The sequence below is a fragment of the Gopherus flavomarginatus genome, chromosome 13 (assembly GCF_025201925.1).
Source record: "Gopherus flavomarginatus isolate rGopFla2 chromosome 13, rGopFla2.mat.asm, whole genome shotgun sequence".
Taxonomy (NCBI): Eukaryota; Metazoa; Chordata; order Testudines; family Testudinidae; genus Gopherus; species Gopherus flavomarginatus.
In genome coordinates, this window is record NC_066629.1 from 7,008,753 (window position 1) to 7,022,612 (window position 13,860).

Here is a 13,860-nt window from a genome sequence, read left to right on the forward strand (position 1 = left end):
ATGTAACACTGAACAATTCACGCCAGAAGTGCACTGATTTCAAAGTTTAAGCTGAAATGCCTCTTACCCAGCTAAACTGAGTTTGAGATTAATAGTTTCCTCTGCACCGTCTATCCTGAGTTCTTACACAGGCAATATTCTGCTAAAATCAAAAATTAGTTTTTGTTTTAAAAGTTCAAACTTGGCACATTTGTTATCATCACAAAGGAAAATATACTTTGCACACACCCCCCCCCAAAAGTAGATCTTCCCTTCGTGAAGTCCTTAGGATTGATGGGGCCCTACGCAGTATTAAGCTGGTGCCCTTTTGCCCAACAGCAGCCTGGGCTCACAGCCCAGGGGGAAGGGATGAGGCAGCAAAGGATACTGAGCCACCCAGCCCACCTCATGACAGCAAAGAGTCCCAGTTCCCCGCAGAGACTCCTGTACCCTCTGCCTCACCCAGAATGAACAGCGCTGGCACATTCAGTTCTGTGACTACGGCCCCTGCTTAAGGAGCGTGCACTGGGTGTGCAGGAGCTCTTACCTGCTTTCATGGGCGGTGGGTGAAGCTGCTGCTTGGGGAGACTAGCTCCCCAACCCACCTCTCCTGCCTGTGGTCCCACCCACACTCCTCTCTTGCTCCACCCCAGGCCCTACCCTACTCCACTCAGGCCCTGCCCTTTCCCCACTGTCTTCCTCTTCTCTTCCCTCCCCCTCCCCCTTCCAGCCAAATCCCTGAACCCAAATGAACTAAATGACATTTGAAAAAACACTCTTCTGCAATTTCTTTCTAAAGAGACTGGAGCATGTTTTCCACTGCATGCCAGATGGGTGAAGACTGGACTTGCAGAAGGTACCTAATCAAAAGCACTAAACTTGAGAATCAAAAATGTCAGTCACAGGTTTTTTGATATGCCCTGAAATTTGTCAGATTTATATGCGAAAACTATGTAGTAAGGGTGAGTCAGCTGTCTTGCTGAATACACCATTAAATATTATGGAATACACGATACAGCTCTTCTGTTTTACATTTTCTTAATCAGTATTTCTAAGTTGATTTTATATTTTAAATGTACTCTTAAGCCTTCATAAAGTAATCATTTCAGGCTACTACATATTTAACTCACTGAAACAAAGACATTGATTTAAATTAATCAGAGGTTTAGACATATTTATGAAATTTCACCAACTTTAAAAAATGTTTCCAAAGATTTTTAGGCATAACAAAGGATTTTATATCTTACTAGGTACTGATTTTGCTGGAAGGTTCTCTTAAAACTATTTCATCAGATAGTCAGAGGTACAGAAAGGGAAACTTTGTCCAGCTATCTGGAAGAAAAGGGGTGTTGTCCCTTTAAGGGCTCTCTTCACCAGGGGAGCGGGGAGTGAAGGGAGAAAAGGATGGACAGGAAGACCTTGGAAGCAAGTTATTTTTTACTATAGGAATTAAAATGTGTATTTTAGATAAAGGTGGTCTTTTGAAGGATTTACTTTAAAAACTATGTCTGAAGATCCAAGCATTTAAGGCTAAAGATGATTATGCATCTGAAAATCTATGCAATGATTTTTTTTCAGAGATGTGATTTTTACAGTCTTCACCACCTCACTAATGAAATATTTTAAAGCAAATTTTAAACTAAGCTCCTGCCGACTAACATGTTCTGAGAAAATATTACAGTCATGCACAACTGTTTTGTCAGTAAATTCAGAAACTGACAGTATATACCTGGAGGTTGGCAAATGTCTGTTAAATGGCTTCATTACCACTGCAGCAGCCAGCTGTGGGAGCCTACAGGAAGGGTCAGAACAGGGATAGGAAAAGGCAGAGGGCAGACATTAAGACCCAGGGGTGCCACAAATTTTCAGGTGCCCTAGGCAGCTGCATATGCTATGTATGCCTAAGGACAGCATGTATTCAACCATCCTCCATGTTTGTGGGGAGGAGAAGGGGCTTCAGTTGAAACAAGGAAGTTAAGTACAAGTATTAATCTGGGCATTAAAAATATTTTTGTCAGATGAAGTAAGAAAATTAACTTCTGATTTCCCCAGCATCACTGGCTTAACCATACTGTATCATACAGAAGCAATTTTTTTTAAAGGACACTGTAGTGGATTCCATTGTATATCTATTATATCACATCCATAAGCTTCTCAGGAAAATTATTTTTTTTTAAATGCTGTTGCATCTTTTGCACCCATACAACTTGATATATGCATGGACAAATTAGGTAACTGTGTAGCTAACTACTTATTTGCATGCCCAATTTTCCATTTTTGCCTCCAATGTCAGCCTGTGTGCACCAATGCTGACATAATATATACTTGCATGCATTTGTAATTGCACTCACTGGACTCTTCTTTGAAAATGTAGCCTATGTTATGTATTAAGGCAATATAGAGAACAATGCAATACTGTTTGAGGTTTACATAGTACATGCATAAACTGTATTAGGGCAGTATTCAGTTTGCTCAGCTAAGCAATCAGAAGTCTAGAAATACAAAAGCTAAGAGCGCTATGCAGCTAGTGTGGGTTTGTTTGGGTTTTTTGTGCACCTCCAGCGGCTAGATCACATATAGAAGTTATGAATCAGCTACTGTCTCCAAGCTACCAGAGCTGGTCATTTAGCTCTAGCAGGAGAGGCTCACATTTTTAGATCCGGAGAGCCCTGGTTTGACCATCAAGCACTCTTGTCACAGCATAATTATGTTCCCTTGTGCATATGCATTGCAATGCAATGTAACTGTAATCATAATCTAGTATCACTCTTTTACAGCAAGATTTCAGAGTTAACACAAACCCTGAACAAGAGACCACTTTTGTATGAGTCACAAGCTGATTGTTCAGCAATCTAACTGCTGTATCATCAAGGATAGCAACTGTTGCAGTCCACCCGCCCATCTAATTGTGTGCTCCTCCACCACATGCTTGACCATCCACATTGCTGCCCTGCAGTCACATTGTGAAGACTGGACTGAGCCAAATTTCTGCATTGTTGCAACCACTCTGGCTGTTCCAGTCCGCAGCCTATTAAGCCTAGTCCACAGTCTGCATCCCAGGTTGGAAACAGGGTGGATGTAAATTAGGGCTCAGAGCTGAACTCCAGTCAGGAAAGGCTGAGACTGGCAATTTTGGGTGAAGCAGACTGGGACAGAAGAAGAGCTCTGTGTATGGCAGAAGAACCAGGTCTGGGTGTGAACTTTTGTGTTGGGACTGTGATTGTTTGAACCATTTCTGTTAAACTAGTCCTAGGTGGGGGCACTGTTAGCCACAAATTAGACTGTGTGGAACTTGTAAGGAGCCTGCAAGAGCGGGCTAACAGAGGACGCGTGCCTGTGAAGTTACCCCCTACCATGAGTGTGCAACTAGAAGGTAGTTAACCTTGGTACAGAACATCGCTGCTAGAACTGGAGGTGCAGCTGCACACCATGGTTTGAAGTGGTTTCCATCATATACAAGGTTTACAGTTTGGTTAAATGACTCTCGGCATCCCCACTATAAAAATTGTTCCAGCACTCTTGGTACAGAGAGTAGTGGGGGGACTGACACACATCCAGTATGTGGGATTAAGTAACCATCCTACCCTGCACAAGCACATAAGCCTTGAATGGTGTTCCAGAAAGTGACAGGGTCTACGGGTTAAATCATCAGACTGAATACACTTAGGCGTATTTCATAAGAGTCCTGTGGCAACAGTAATATAATAGGCAACACTCAAATCATGAAAATCACTTTAAAACACTATAAAAAGACAGCTAATTTCCATCATAAAACACCGAACAGTTGAGGCTGCATGAGGCAAATGTGCATACATTGTAGAGGAGCACTAGAATGTATGACAACCCTCTGAATTTGATAAATTATTATGTATTTATTTGGATTTAACAAAAAAGTTAACCCATACAAAAAGTTCTAGGCACTAACAGTTATTTAAATGTATGATAACATAATGATGACCACCTGCTGGCATGCAATACTGATATACAAACAACATGGAAACTCCACTAGCAGCTTAAAGATACAAGTAACACATTAATTCAGCCAGCCAGTAAATCAAGATTACAACAAAAATCTGATATTAGGATGAGAAACGCAATACAAGTGGATAGATATAAGTAAACTCTCGATTAAATGAGTAATAATAGTATATGATAAATTATAAAACCGCACAACATTCACAAGTAAACCTTACATTGTTAGCCTTGAAGACTAATTTTTGCTTTAGTCACATTTCTTTTCATTTTGAAGGCTTATTTTTATTGTACACTAGAACTCCATTTTTGAGAGCTGCTAGTAGTTCTTTTCTCTTACTTCAATGTATAACTTTATTCTTTTATATCTAGTACAATTACGAGCTACAATTTTAGCATTTCCTTTACCAATATTCTCTAGCACTTCCCATGTTTTCAGTTGCTTACAGATTTCCCAGACTTTAACTGCTTGGGCTAAATTTTTTTTTCCATCCTGGCTGTGTGTCTCAGGCTGAGTATTTGTTTGAAAGCTTCAGCCAAAACAGTTCAGCCATTTATAAGAATGAAGCTAAGGGAAAAATGTTTTGTAATGTTGTGACATTTTTCTTCGAGAAGCTTTAGTGCCCCCACGTTTTGGAGCAAGGATGGAAGGAGGTGGACCTCCTGTTAAGAATGTGCCTCTTGCTATTTCTGTGAAAATCTGCCAAATTTTGGTCAAGTTATGCCTTTGAGAAAAATCTCAGTATGCACACACAGCGAAACTTTGCAGAGTGTAGCAGCTAAACTCTCCAAAGACTCCATGCACACTGAGCATCCTCCAGCCCCTACCATGGCCTATGTGCGAGCAGACTACATGTGCCATCCCCACAGAGTGAGTAGGCTCTAACCTAGTGTGACGATGCGGTTCTGGCAGGACCCAACTGAGAGTGCCAATTCAGGACCAATTGCTTAAACAGGGCAGTTACAGCCCTAGGCTGGGGTTTTTCCACTTCTAAGGCAAACCAAACAAGCCAGACAAAAATGACTTCGGTTTCACCCCACTGGCTAACCACAAGTCACACAAGCAATTTCCTTAGACACTCCAGTCTCCCAGTATCACCACCAGTGCCACCCATCCTGGGGATGAATGGTTATGAAAACCAACAACTCAGTAAAAGAAAAAGCTTCTCTCGATCCCAAAGGACCAAGCCCCAGACCCAGGTCAATATACACATCAGATCTTACCCACAAATCATGCTGTTGCCAATCCTTTAGAATCTAAAATATAAAGGTTTATTCATAAAAGGAAAAAGATAGGGATGAGAGCTAGAATTGGTTAAATTGAATCAATTACATGCAGTGATGGCAAAGTTCTTTGTTCTGGCTTGTAGCAGTGATGGAGTAAACTGCAGGTTCAAATCAAGTCTCTGGAGAACATCCTCCGCTGGGATGGGTCATGAGTCCTTTGAGTAGAGCTTCAGTTTGTAGCAAAGTCCCTCCAGAGATAGGAAGCAGGATTGAGGACAAGATGGAGATGAGGCATCAGCCTTATATAGGCACTTCCAGGTGTAAGAACACTTCTTTGTTCTTAGTATGGAAAATTACAGCAAAATGGAGTTTGGAGTCCCATGGGCAAGTCCCTGCATACTTTGCTGAGTTACAAGGCATATCTGCCTCCTCTCAATGGGTCAGTTGTGTAGTTGATGGTCCTTAATGGGCCATCAAGCAGGCTAAGCAGACCTAACATCAACTTGTCTGGGGTGTTTCCCAGAACTGCAGCACCAATTTGAAATACAGATAGTATAGAGCCAATACTTATAACTTCAACTACATAATGATACAGACATACAGACAGCATAATCATAACTAGTAACCTATAACCTGGTCTTAAGACACCTTATATGACCCCATTTACATAGGATTTGGTGCCACTACAGGACCTTGGTTCAAACCATGTTCTATATGGTCCCAGTTTATATCAATAACATCACACCCAGCTCTACAGGGACAAAGCTGGACTTTCCCTGTAATTGGTGCTCCCAGTTGCTTCAGGCCAGGATGGGGCCAGGCACTAGAATTAAGAGCAGGATGACTCTCCCTCCTCTATCAGTACCCAGCCTCCCTTTCCTCCTCCACACACCAGCAGGGACCTGCCTGACTCAAATGCACAGGGGACAAGAGCTGGATGGGGAGGCGGTGAAGGAGAAGATTAGGACACAGAGCCTGGGAAAACTGAGGATGGAGGAGAGAAACTGACTGGGATTTTGCAGGGGAAACTGGGAGCTAGGTAGAGGTGACTGGCTGGCCAAGGATATTTCTAAGTCTGGGAGCCAGGGATGAGAATCTGGGATCTGGCTGAACAAGGGTACTGGGAAGCAGTAGGGGGAGAACACTACCAGGAGTGGGAAGGTGAGAGAGATCTGACAAGGAGCTAGGGTGGGGACTGGGACTGGCTGAGTAAAGAGTCTAGGACAAGAAACCAGGGAGCAGTGAGCCTTGGGAAAAAGGAGCCAGAGAGTGGGTGACTGCATGAGGAATCTGTGGAGGCTTTAAGTGGATTGAAATCTGTCAGAGAGAGGGACAGAATCCACTTCTCTGCGCTAGCATTTGACTGCCTTAACCATGAGACTCTCTCTTTCTCTCTCTCTCTGTGCAGTCCCCTGCCCATTATACTATGTACGCATGCTACAACTTCTACAATAAATGAGCCAGGAGTCTTACAGATGACAGCTTTTTTTCACAACACAGTCCTAACTCATCGTCAGGGCAGGGTTCATATGGCAGGGGTTGTTTGGAAAAAATAGTCAAGTCATTAAAGACTGCATCACAATGTGAACACACAACAAAAGGGCCAAGTTAAGGTTGTACAGACAATCTTAATTCTGGCATTTCCTAACGGTTGAGTGCTTGACTTTGCAACCTTAATAATCTTTTAATATAGTTTTGTGTGTGATACTGCAAATATTGAGTATTCTAATAATTTATGTAGGTTACTGATATGATTAATACTGTAATGACAGAGGTGCCACTTTGGGGAAGTAGGTAGAGTATGGTATCCCAACAAGTACCCAGAGAAAAGAGATGTTATGTGGGGGGACCTATTAGAAAGGGAGTTTGTTCAGATATTAAGGAAGGGCAAGGAAGTTTTAGTATCTACCTGCTCTCTAATTTTTGGCTGATGTTACAATACTGGCTACCCCCATGTGATTGGAACTTTGCAGCCAGTAGTCATGCAAACATTACAGATATTTCATTGGTGTTGCAGTTTTTCTAAATCTGAATATTTGAGAGACATTCAAAATGCTGAGTTTATCTACTTCTGAAACATCATGACTCATGGCTCATAGTTTACTAATAGGTTTGCCTTTTACCAACTTTCATGCCAGAGGCTGATCCTCTACATTTAAACTTCAGCACTTTTACCTACTTCCTTTAAAATAACAATTCAATCAAATATGTGCAAGTTTGGGGGTCAATTTTGTTTTATGCTCCATTCAAACTATTTACTAATCTCAATCTTTTTAGGAAGATTAGAAGTGACGAGCCCTGCCTAAAATGTTGTGCCTACAGAAGTCAAATATCTTTATCATTATTAAATAGATAAGACAGTCAAAAGGCCAAGGTTTCAACACAGCAATGCCTTTCATATGAGGAAACAAAGAAATAACCAACTCAAATGACATTTGATTCACTCTATCTTGTCAAGAATAGAATGTCATGGTTGTGTCAAAGCTAACAAAAGGCCTTCCATTAATACCACTCAGTTGACTGAGGGAATAAGCACCTTTACTGAATACATCCAACTTCGTTAAAAGGTCTTCCACTGAACTAACTGAAAATCTAAGGACCTAATCTGAACGCAGTAAAAAGATTCCTTTTGTTTTCAGTGGACCTACATGTCCTATGCCAGCAAGCATCAGTTCTTAGGATGGAGTCTGTGGGGACTGTGTCTACTTTGATTATGGTTAGATCATGGTTAGAAACACCGAGAGCATTATTCTGGGGCATTACAATCACTATTCAAGAATTCCAGTCCAATCATACTGATTTCCACCTGCCTCATACAGCCTTAAATCCCTAGGTATTCCTTACAGTTCTGAGCTGAAGCCAAAGTGTTAAAAGATTAATCCATTATAATGCACTGTACAAAAACCAAAAGGTTTGGCAACATACTCCTTTCCCAGATCCATCGTTATTGCTTTTCTTCACTTTCAATGAACTTGTAATGAAAGCTGTGTGGTAACCCTTGGGGGAAATGAGTTGCTGTAAAAGATGTTAAAATGAGGTAATAAGAATGCAATACAGACCCAAAGGCGGAACTCGCAAACCTCTTATGATTTTGCTGCTGTTTCAGAATGAGTCTGAATAACTTCAAAATAAATTATTTTTGTCTGTAATCTGACTCCAACTCTGAGACTTTATTCAGGCTAGGATGTGCTTTATTCATCTTTTCCTCTATTTTTTGTTAGACAATTGTGACGGTGCTGCCCGTGGGAGCCAGCTGAGGTCACTCAATCAGGGTGAACTGCAAACAAAATGGGGCAGACAAACCCCAAACGCTGGTGGTTATTCCAATACTTAGATTTACCAACCAGCACAGAACAGCTTCTAGAGTACCTCACTGGTCACTTAGAAGTCCAAACAACGCAGTTCCCTTAAAGTGCCCTGCCTCAGGCCTCCTCCAGACACAACTGGCAGATATGATGATGATTCCTGAATAATCTTACTTCATCATATAAAAGAAAAGGTTCTTCCAATCCCAAAGGATCATCCACATACCCAGGTTCCATTATAACTTAGATCTCACCCAAAATACATGCTACAGCCAATTCTTATTAACTAAGCTAAAATTTATTAAGAGAAAAGAGAGTGTTGGTTAAAAGATCAATCTACAGACAGACTTGAATTCAATTCTTGAGGTTCAGATACATAGCTGAGGTGAGCTTGGAGTTGCCAAAAGTCCTTTTAGAAATAGTCCACAGGTTATAATCCAATGTCCATATTCAGGGTGGCTCCAGTCGATCACTGGGGAGCTCAATCCTTGTGGCTTAAGGTTTCCCCCTCTTGAAATCCAAAGCAGAACTGAGATGAAGAAGGATCGCGTCCCAGGGTTTTTATACATTTCCAGCAGCCTTTCAGCCCGAGAAAACAATAGGCTTAACTCCTTCTCCCAAATCTCCTGGCAATTAGCACAGGGGAATTTATCCATTAAACAGTTCAGATAAGGGTTACCACAACCTTCAAAGAGACACAGAGACAATAATACTGTTTCCCTCAAGTATCATCATAAATGTTAATATTCCTTTTTTGATCTTTGAATTAAAACTATAGCAATAGACAAGACTTGTTTGCTTACATCACAAGCCCTGAGCACACACCTTCCCTTCTACCCCTAACAATGCAGACTGCATTTCAAAGCTCTGTTCATTTACAGATCTTCCTAACCAGTCCTTAAGGTTCACCCATGGGTCAGGTCAGTCAGTGAGGTGAGGTAATTAACTCTTTCTGGCCCTGTCATCTTTCAGTGAGATATTATATTACACTCATAACGTCACAACAATAAATATCACATTTCACGCTTTTTCTAATACCAACTCTGAATCTACGTAATCAGACACATCACACAATTTGTTGAAAAAACTCTTATTTGTAAAACAAATGTGTTTTACCCACTTGTGTGTATTGTTTCCTCATTGCACTAGCAGAGGACAAGCTTTCTCTCTCCATAATTTGTCTGACTCTGGAGTACTGGAAGATAATACAGTGAAACTCTCAGGATGCCAGGTACCCTTCAATCAGCATGAAGAAATCTCTTTTGAAAAAGTTATTTCCAGATATACATTCCCAACACTTACTTCTGTGATTCAGAAACACATAACTATTCTCTAATAATAAATTAACCAGTACATAGAAATAGAAAATACATAGCAAGGCAAAAGCTCTGTGGTTTTAAATATTAAATAATCTGTCCCTACAGTGCAACAGGCATGGATTCCATGCATTGCAGAATGTAGAAGATGCAGATCTCTCAATCACTGGGTGGAAGGAATTAATATGCATTGTAGATACTTGCTCAGTAGAGGGTAACTGACTGCATTGCCTGGACAACATTCCCTGCCAGCCAGTTTAAAGAATACACTGAGCACTCACTACTCTTGAAAGGAACTGCTTTGTCTCTCTCCAGGTGAAAGGTTAGGTGTTGCAATCACACTCAAGTCAAATTTACAGGCAAAAGCATAGGAGATCAAAAAATACATATTGAGAAAATGTACTCTGCTTTTGGGTGCATTCAAAGACATACATACAGTACTTAAAACTGCCTGAAAATATTAACAACTAGAGCTAGATGCAGTTTGCATCTGGATTAAGTGTAGGCTCTAGGATTTGTAAGAGATGAAATCAAACAAGCTATTTTTGCAATATTTCTACCAGCACAGGACGTGTCTGATCAGACCCAGGAAAGAGACCCCTTCTGGTCTGGATACAACCCAGAACCAAAAGTGTAGAGATGGGTGTGTAGCCAGAGATTTTAATCTGACCTCCCCTAAAAATTCATTAGGGCAAATGGGTAGTTTTGATTTTCCTGTTCACGTCCATAGCTAATAATAGTAATAAAATTATTTTTTAAAGCCTAAACACGTGATTCAATAACATTTTTAAACCCTCATTAACACTCATACAAATATGAACAAAGGGAGTCAAATGTAAAAAGTGGGGAATCAGAGCTTTACAGGGGTAAGTATTTGGACTAAATATACTGACTCAATTTGAATATGGTAACGGAAGTGCTACAGTCAGTTTTGTAATACTTTACATTAAATGGATTAAAATACAATAAAGCCACTGAAGAGCAATTTTAGTCTAAATATTCAGAAGAAGAAATCAAGCCAAGTAATTGACATGAAATGTATACACTCAATGATGAATTTATTGTATCAATTAACCTCAACATGTGCACAAAAATCTTTCAAGTGATGTTAATTTTGCTCCATTTCAGGCACATTCCTGTGTCATGGTGGCTAATTTATTAAATACACAACAAAATGAAATATCATTATCTATATAGCACTACTGTGATCCAGAGTATCGGAGGGGTAGCCGTGTTAGTCTGGATCTGTAAAAGCAGCAAAGAGTGGTACATAGTTATTACCAGTATCTTAGCTGTTATAAGAATCTAACAGCAAAATCTCCCCCTCCCTCCCCAAAAGCTTATGATTTAAGACCCAAATCCTGCTACCTATCCCTGTGTAAGTAAGGAAGGCCCTTAATGACTGTACAATTGCCACAGTTCCTTTCTACTGGAGGAGGAGATTTGTCCATGGAGAGGTCATTCAGGTGAACTGTTCAACAGCAGTTCTCTTCGGCAAGACAGAATGGGGGAGTTCAGGTAGACCATGGGAGATATATAGGTTGGGTCTGCAATTATAAATCAGGGAGGAGTTCATAGGGCCTAGCAGATTCTGATGTGCATTCCATACCCTTTGCGAAGGGGATTTCATAAATGCAGCTCCCACACAGATCTATAGTCCAAGGTCTATTTATTCAGGCTTTGCCCAGGGGCCCAGAATATGGCACTAAGGCAGTTTGTCTAACCTGGCAACAGAAAGACAAAACTTGTCTTTCAGAAGTGATTTAAAACACACACACACACACACACACAAACACACACACCAAAGGACACAAGTTTTGCTGATGACAAGCACTGGTGTGAGCAGCACTTTGTCGGCAAGAGCACTCTCCTGCTGACAAAGCAAATGCAGAAACACTGCTCACTGGGGTGGAAGTTTTTTTTGTCAGGAGGAGAGCTCTCTCCTGCTGACAGACAGCAGCTACACTGCATGCCTTTTAGCAGCACGGTTGGAGTGACACAGCCGTGTTGCTAAAAGCTGCATAGTATAGACATTGCCAAAGTAACAAATTCTAAGTGTTTCTTTAGAAATAAACTGAGACTGGGGTAGTTCAACATATATAGGTATATTAGCATGCACATGCAAGAAGAAAAATCCTAAAACACATAGTAAAATAAATTCAAGACTCAGATAAAATTACCATTGATGAGAGTGATTTTTGTGTGTTTGTACCCTAAGAGAACATAAATCAGCTATTTTAAGAGCAAGAGAAATGTAGAGTCTCACAGGTTGAGTGTTGAGGTATGAGTTCATTTAGCTATACTTCCATCACAAATGCTATTTCAAGTTGCCACGTGCGTGGGATAATACAGGTATAGCCAAAAGGAACATTAACAACTTAAAGCCTATTAAACTGTGCCTAATATTCCAAGCTGTAATATTTGCTTGATACTGATGCTACTTTACTGACCAGTAGCAAAACTCAGTGCCTTGCAATACTCAGCAGGGACTTGAAAGCCTATCGGGCAACTGTAAATACTTAAGAAACACACAAATTTTGAACGACTTAATATGTTCACTAAATCATTTATAATGAAGCATGTAACATTTAACCATTAATGTTGACTATTTAAATAATTCGCATAGCACTGGACATACTGCTCTGTAATTAACTCAATTATTATTTAAGAATAAACTTTGCTTTTACATCTAGCCCTCTGTAATGTGAAGCAAGATGCCTAAATCAGTTTTAGACATCACTGCAATTGACAAAATCCCTGCTCAGCTGCCACCTAATCCTGTAAGTGCCTAAACTCACTTGGCACCTAAATTTCCATTATAAAAATTCCTGAGGTGCCTACATATTTGCCCCTGAACATGTGCACTGCTGTCTCACTCTAGGTGTGTGGATCCCTATCTCCCCATTAAGTCCCACTGCAATCCAGGAACAAGGAAATATAGGCAGAGGGGCCCATCCAGCTGTCATGTTTAGGGGCCACATACCAGATCAGGTCCCATTCAAAATCTAACCAAAGGAGAAGATGGTATCCACCTTACCACTTTCACCCTAGTGGTTAAAGCAGTCATCTGGGATGAGAAAAATCTGGGTTCAATTTCCCTCTCTGACTGATAGGAGGATGGATTTGAAGAGCTGTCTCTCCACCTCTCAGGTGAATACTGTAACCATGCAGCTATGGCTGTTCTAACGTTGGGTACTCATGATCTCTCCTGATGACGCTGTTGCTGCTTGGATAAATACTTAAGAGTCATTAGGCCAAAGACAGTCATTAAAGAGAGAATGTGAATCTGTACATTTGGGGTCAGCATGGCCACTTGCCAGGTGTGAGATGCAGGGTCCAGTCCTCCTGCACCAGTGACTCTTATTATTTGTACACAGTGGAACAGTTTTAACAGGAGAATGAGGGGGCCTCATCAGAACAATGCACAGCTCAGTGGTTACAGCACTCTTTTAGGAGAGGCGTTTCCTACCTATTTTCTTCTCATTAGACACAAGGGAGAATTGAGCCAGTCTCCCAGGTCAGTGCTAAAAGTTATAAGGTGGGCAGCAGCATCGCCTGCTCCCGCCTGTAGCCATTTTGTGTGGTGCAAGGCAGGCATCTAACTCATTCTCACAAGAAATAGCTTCGGTGCCTAAATCATCTGACTTCAATAGAAGGGTTCCCAGCCTGTGGATCCCTGGCAGAGACACACACGTCCTGCCAGCCGCAACATGGCTGCCGAGCTGTGTGCAAGGGGAAGGGCGTGTCCCACACCCTCTCAGCAGCATCTCCCCGCGGCTGGTTGAGGCAGCTCCCCACCCAGGAGGCTGGTTTCTGTTAGGCCCATTCTCAGCAGGGCTGCCAGCCCACCCGCCCGCCTGGAACTCAAGGTTAGGGCACGTGGTTAAATCTCCAGGAATCCAGCCAGCGCCAGTCACTGGGTGCCCACCTCTCCCCGCTCGTTGGCTGCAGGGAACCGAGGCTGCCAGCCCGCCCGCCCGCCCGGACCTCAAGGTTATGGCATGTGGTTAAATCTCCAGGAATCCAGCCAGCGCCAGTCACTGGGTGCCCACCTCTCCCCA